This window comes from Balaenoptera acutorostrata, chromosome 12 (genome assembly GCF_949987535.1).
Source record: "Balaenoptera acutorostrata chromosome 12, mBalAcu1.1, whole genome shotgun sequence".
Classification (NCBI taxonomy): Eukaryota; Metazoa; Chordata; class Mammalia; order Artiodactyla; family Balaenopteridae; genus Balaenoptera; species Balaenoptera acutorostrata.
The window spans coordinates 63,411,150-63,417,832 of record NC_080075.1 but is presented as its reverse complement, the minus strand read 5'-3'; the positions used below and the strand labels follow the sequence as shown (position 1 = coordinate 63,417,832).

Here is a 6,683-nt window from a genome sequence, read left to right as displayed (position 1 = left end):
CCTGTGTGATTTTCTTCAGTGATCTAACTGATGATCACAGAAACCCAGTCTAATATGTCTAATAAAACCATAGTGTTCAGGATAATCAAAAAGTACTGAGAGGCACATTCCCTTTGAGTTGGAATCATGAGAATGGTTTCTCAGCGATTCATGTAGTGAATGTGAACCTGCCTTATCTTTTCTGGTTATCACAAAAGTTCAAAAGCTGCCAAATTTTATCACTCTTTTATTCCTGAGATATACTTCAAAAGGCCCTCCTTTTTGTGAGAACGGTTGTTAGAAATTGAGGCAATGTTTTGAAAAGTAATTTTCCAATTGCTCCAGTGTTTTGAACCTGCAAACTTACATCCTTTTCAGTTATCCCAAGCTTTCATTTGAAAGTGTAAGTGCTTGCTCTATCTGGGTAAAGTGCAACAGATTTTCCCCCAAGCTGTGCTAATAAAGGTCACAAGCATACCCACCCCCAACAAGGCCTCTGACTTTATATGTAGAACCCTAGAAATACTCCTTTAGATGTCACCTAAGTGACCTCCCTAAATCCCTTCTAATTTTAAGTCTATGAATTTACAAACACACTACAGAACCTTATAGCAAAGATCTAACAAGTTGTGATTTCCACAAAAGCACTGGACTGGAAATAATCTTAAGGAAACTGGAAATCAGTGCTAGATGAAGATAATGAACATGCTTTATCATCTTTAAGGTTAAGACTTGGAAGACATTTCATAAAAAAAACTATGAAACAGCATCCAGTATTTTGCTAGTCACTTAGTAATAAAGGGTAGCATTTCTTTTTTAACATCTTTATTGGAGTATAATTACTTTACAATGGTGTGTTAGTTTCTGCTGTGTAACGAAGTGAATCAGCTATACATATACATATATCCCCATATCTCCTCCCTCTTGCGTCTCCCTCCCACCCTCCCTATCCCACCCCTCTAGGTGGACACAAAGCAATGAGCTGATCTCCCTGTGCTATGCAGCTGCTTCCCACTAGCTATCTGTTTCACATTTGGTAGTGTACATATGTCCATGCCACCCTCTCACTTCGTCCCAGCTTAAGGGGTAGCATTTTTATTCTTTAATATTTTAAAGTTTTCTTTCCCTATAAGTAAAATAAGTAATGCACAAGGGGGAAACTTCAGTGAACTTATTATTATTTTGTGCATTAAACATAAACTAACACTGCCTTACCCTTCTGCACACTCATTGTCTGAGCCTACACTAGCTCTCACTGCCCAGCCAACACACAGCAGAAATGCACACTAGCAACTAGGCTTCAGCTGGAGAGGCAAGAAAGAGCCCTCCATCATAAGTGAGGAGCACTTAGCTTTTTTTTAAAAATTTAATTAATTAATGTATTTATTGGCTGTGTTGGGTGCTTGTTGCTGCGCGCAGGCTTTCTCTAGTTGTGGAGAGTGGGGGCTACTCTTCGTTGCGGTGCACGGGCTTCTCATTGCAGTGGCTTCTCTTGTTGTGGAGCACGGGCTCTAGGTGCATGGGCTGCAGTAGTTGTGGTGCGTGGGCTCTAGAGCGCAGGCTCAGTAGTTGTGGCGCACGGGCTTAGTTGCTCCGCGGCATGTGGGATCTTCCCAGACCAGGGCTCGAACCCGTGTGCCCTGCATTGGCAGGCGGATTCCTAACCACTGCGCCACCAGGAAAGCCCAGAGCACTGAGTTTCTATTTACTGTGTGACTTAATCGCTGAGAGCTTATTTCCTCTTCTGCGAGGTGAAAATGAAAATCCATGCTCTGTCCATCTCAGAGGTTGGGGTGACAATAACAGAAACACGTGGAAGCACTTTGAATGCTCCCAAGTGCCCCATGATTGCAAAGTGTTATGTGTTTGATAAAAGGAGGCAGAAAGCATTCTCATACCTCGTGCATGAAATCTTTGATTGGGCTCACTGGTTATCCGCATCCTGAGAATTAACTGGTGGGAGCGAAGGAATTTGGCGAGCAGAGAACGACTGTGACACGAATGATTAATCTGGGTGACAGCACTAAACCCGTTGGCCAAGAAAGAAAGAGCAGGTGCTGCTCATGTGATCATTGCCTCATCTCATCTCTTGAAGGCTTGCTAGGACACGTGAGCTGAGAGCTACCAAACAGGCCCCAGGGCCAGGGGTGCACCTGTCGGAAGACGCTGGAGAAGCGGGTTGAAAGAAAAGGAACTATTTTCTTACTTCTCCCTCCCTCTCTCTCTCTCTCTCTCTCTCTCTCTCTCTCATTTTCATTTTTTACTTAGGTGTTTGATGGCTTTTATGCCATAACTTATGCCACAGTAGCAATAAATTATTTTGATGAAAGATCTTTACAGATTCTACTTCTTAAAAAGAGGAGAAAATCATGATACCTAATTATGGTCATGTCTCCATAATAGCAAATACTTAGCAGAGGAAAATACTAGAAGTGCCTTTATGTCTAAAGTTGGATTCTCACAATTAAATGCTTTATGAAAATTTTTGAAGCTGTTTTCACTCTGTAAAATGTCTATATGTAAATAACTAAATTATTCATATTAGTTTGTTAACAGTCTTTCATTTATGAAATACAGACACCTCCTGAATTGTGTTTCCTGTACAATGTCATTATGTCCAGAAGAAAAGTTCCTCTCAGTACCCTTCTGTTTGAGAAATGGGAGGTTTCTGTTACCAAGAGAGAAAGTAAATGTCATTACTGTCAGAATTGTCTTTTTTTGTTTTAAGGAGGATTGGAAGGGTTGTTTTGCTTATGTGAAGAAGTCAAAGAGCCCCATGGCTGAATGGGTAGTTCCTTTATTGCTAGAAACCTGGCAGAGGCTGTGACTGGTGGTAGGAGTTTTTTGCATTAGCTGGTAAGTAGAGGTCACAGCTGGAGGATGGGTCTCTCTTTTCATTGGACAGTTATCAGCTGCTGCAGCTGGCAAGGTCAAGGTTACTTTTTTTTTTTTAAGTGGAAGCAGCCAAGGCCATAGCACAGATAGATGATTTCCTGACATCAGCAGTTCTGAGTTAGAATTCAGCTGAAAACCATAGAGCATACTATCCTATGGATTACGAAGGATTTTACGGGGTTACTTAGGAAACAAACCACGATTTATATAGCATGACTTTATGATAAGATATGTTCTCAGTTCTGAACAAACCACAATTATTTTCTATTACAATACAAATGGCTTGGTCACTTGCTTTATGAGACAAGCTTTCTTCTAAAATCATTATAGTGGTGAATTTCATCTCTTTCTAGATTCACTTCTCTCAATGAGAGTCCAAATATATGTCTTAATTATAAAGATAGGAATACAACTTTTATGAAATGGAAAAAGTTTTAACAATGGTTGATTAATTAATGTGTCTTTATTGCATCAGAAGAGTGACCATCTTTATAGACTGATTTACATACCAAGAGGCTGCCTCTATCTACTGAACAATTTCTAGAAAGATATTGTTCCTAGGGGAAAATAACTTTTCTTTGGATAGTCTGAGGACAGTGGGTCTGGAAAACTGCTAACCGCAATTTTTTTCCCAGGAGAACCTTACACAAAATTGATTTGCCATCCAAGTCCTAAATGAAATCTTTTTTTCTTATTTTTATATATAATTAAAACTATTCAGTTATTTTAACTAATTTATACATGCATATATTGTAACAATATTTTGTCTAACTGACCAACATTTGACTTTTTTTTCAATCTGCCACAAACCATGAAACTGACCTTGACTTATAAAGCTGACATACATACTGTCAAAGATATCCCTGAACATATTCTCTCAAGATGAAGAAAGAATGCAGAAGGGAGGGGTAAAGTGACTTTTTGCTGTGACTTTTTCTATGGCTTTGTTGAGTTCCATTTTAGAGAATATCCAAAGCTGTTAACAGGTTGACGTCAGAAACTCAGTGTAAGAATGTGACTTACAAAATCTCCTGGAATGTCTGAAGAATCTTCATTCCTATCTTTATGTGTCATGGAAAAACTGCTGATAATCATTGACCAAGGTTAGTATCAATCAGGCAATGTATATGCCTTTCTGAACATGACATTGAATAAAAACTTAATTTTTCTAACAAAACAAAAAGTTTCTTATAAGAATTCTATACTTTAATGAGGTAGTTATATTTTTAACAAATTGATTCAACATTGAATTGCTAAATTATATTACATAAATATTGTTTCTAACCTCTTTTATACATGTCTTTTTAAAATACCATTTAAGATTCGTTCAGTACAGGAATATTGGGTCAATTATTTTATTGTATTCATGTGATTAATAATTTATTACACTAATTGCTTATTCTTGTGGAAATAGTTAATAAACTTATCCTCATACCTTTCTCAAAGAAGGCATTTTTCCCTTGGAAGGTCCAATTTAGTCATAGGTATCTTTTCAGAAATTTTGGGAATAATCTTCTTGTGTTCTAAGGATCCCCTAAAATTAAAATAAGCCCAAAACTGCTAATACTAGACACAGGATTATTTTTCCCCAAACTCTATTCCTAGCCTACAATGAACATGATAGACCCACCATAATTTTATACCCTGTGGTTTAGAGATAATGGCAGACCCCTACAAGGAAGCCCTCCATGGGATAAGTGCTCTGTCTGGAGGTTCAGTTCCCATAGAGGGAGCAGAGAAGGCTGAACCCCAAGTAACTGAAGTAGGAGATGCAGACAGAACACTGTCACTTGAGAAGTGCTATGATGTACTTACAAAAGGTGCTATGAAGAGTCCCCTTCCAATGTTCCATCACAGGCAGCAAACCCTCACCTGTAATGTAATTTACCTCAGTAGACTGTTGGGAAGATGGAATAAGATAATTCATATAAAGAATGAAGCAGGAACTGAGTATAAGAGTTAATCAATCTTTTTGCTGTGGCTGTTGGTTCTCCCTCCAGTTTTCAGACCTAATTTGGGCAATTTGGAGCTTCAGTTATGCTTGGATGGCTCCTTCCTCCACCAGCTTTGTCATTCAATTTCTTCCTGGATATAAACCACTTAGATAAAAGCCAAGAAATAAAAATAAAACAAACCCCCCTCTCCAACATACACTTGACACACACTTCTCATGTTCCTACCATATAAAGGACAGCAGATTTCTTAATGCTTTCCTCGAGTGTACACATACTTTCAAAGAATTTTTTTCAACTATTTATCTAATATATAGAGTATGTGCACTGTGCCAGGCGCTGGGGATACAAAGAGAAATACATCCTTGCCTTGAAGATGTTCAGCTCAAGGGCACCACAGTCACTGACCAAGCGGTAATGATAGTGTACATGAGAGCAGGGTGCAGAAAACCAGCAGGGAGGAGGTTTCTACCCATGGAAACTCCTTATCCTTCTGCAGAGTTTTGGCGGGGCCTGGAGGAATTCTTCTTTGGGGGAGGAGGAGAATGTGTGGAGTAGCTGCTCAAGGGAAGCAGATTAAACTGGATGAATTGGTTTTTGACAGTTGGCAAAGGGTAGGGTATTCCAGACACAGAGAGCAGTCTAAACACAGAGACTGGGGAAACGTGTGATTTATGGAAAGAAAATAAGGTAGTTTGCCTATAGGTGAAGTGAAGGATTGATGTCTGGTGAAAATGGTAGAGAAAAGCTGGAAAAGTAGGTGGGGACAAATTGTGAAGTGCCTGTACACCAGAGGTGTCAGCTGACTGTAATGCTGTGCTAGTTGTGATGAATACAAGTGTCTTCGTTAGGGCTGCTATAAAAAATTACCATAGAATGGCTGGCTTAAATAGCAAACATTTATTTCTCATGGTTCTGGAGGCAGGAAATCAGAGATCTTAGTGCCAGAAGGGTTGGGTTCTGGTGAGGGTCCTCTTCTGGGTTGCAGACAGCTGGCTTCTCATTGTATCCTCACATGGTAGAAAAAGAAAGAGCTCTGGTCTCTTCTTATAAGGGCATTCGTCCCATTCTAGAGGGCTCTAGCCTCATAACCTAGTTATTTCCCAAAGGTCTCACCTCCAAATACCATCACACTGGAGATTAAGGCTTAAATATAATGAATTTTGGAGGAACACAAACATTCAGTCCATGACAAACAGCATCTTTGAGATTCCTAGTGATTTGTTTTTCCCCTTCAGACATTCCTTTGAGACCACATTCCTAGTAGAGATAGGTAGAATCATTCCTTCTTTTTTATGTCATCCCTACAACAGCACCTGGCGAATATAGCTCCTTTCTTTACTTTTTAGTTTTAACTTTACCAAAGATCAATGGCCACCGCTCTGTGAGTTCCTACCTTGCAGATAATTTTTACTGATCAAGAAACAGAATCAAGGGGAACAGGTGTAAGTTACATAGGCATACAGAAAGAGTCCAGCTATTTTACCCCACTCCCTGAACTTGAAGAACAAGTCAGTACCAGCTGGCATCTTTCTTTTGGAGCAGAGGGTTGGTAAGGCCCTGTTCTCAGCCCACCCTCCACATTTTTATTGCAGACCTCTTCTGTGCTGTATGCTGAGGATGCAGCCGTGAACAACTCAGTGGACTCCTTCTGGACAAGCTTAAATCTCAAGGTGCTTCAAGCTTCTTTTAAGTGTTATTGAAGAGACAGTAAAGTTTCTTTTGGAAAGAAATCTCATTAAAAGAGATCACCCTGCCAGACAGGTTTATATTATGTTGTATTGTTTAAATAAAGCAAACATTAGCATTATATTGTAATATCTTTGTAAACCATAACAAAGTGTGAATGAAAGTGGT

General features: G+C 39.3%; 1 protein-coding gene across 1 annotated transcript in view; it reads left to right on the top strand.

Moving 5' to 3' along the window:
- The first annotated feature begins 6,456 nt into the window (after positions 1–6,456).
- The window catches only part of RMDN2 (regulator of microtubule dynamics 2), an 86,925-nt gene continuing 86,698 nt past the window's right edge, over positions 6,457–6,683 (top strand). Inside the window, exon 1 of the mRNA XM_007167149.2 lies at positions 6,457–6,499. The gene's annotated coding sequence lies outside the window, so the exon portion shown is untranslated. The remainder of the gene's footprint in view (positions 6,500–6,683) is intronic.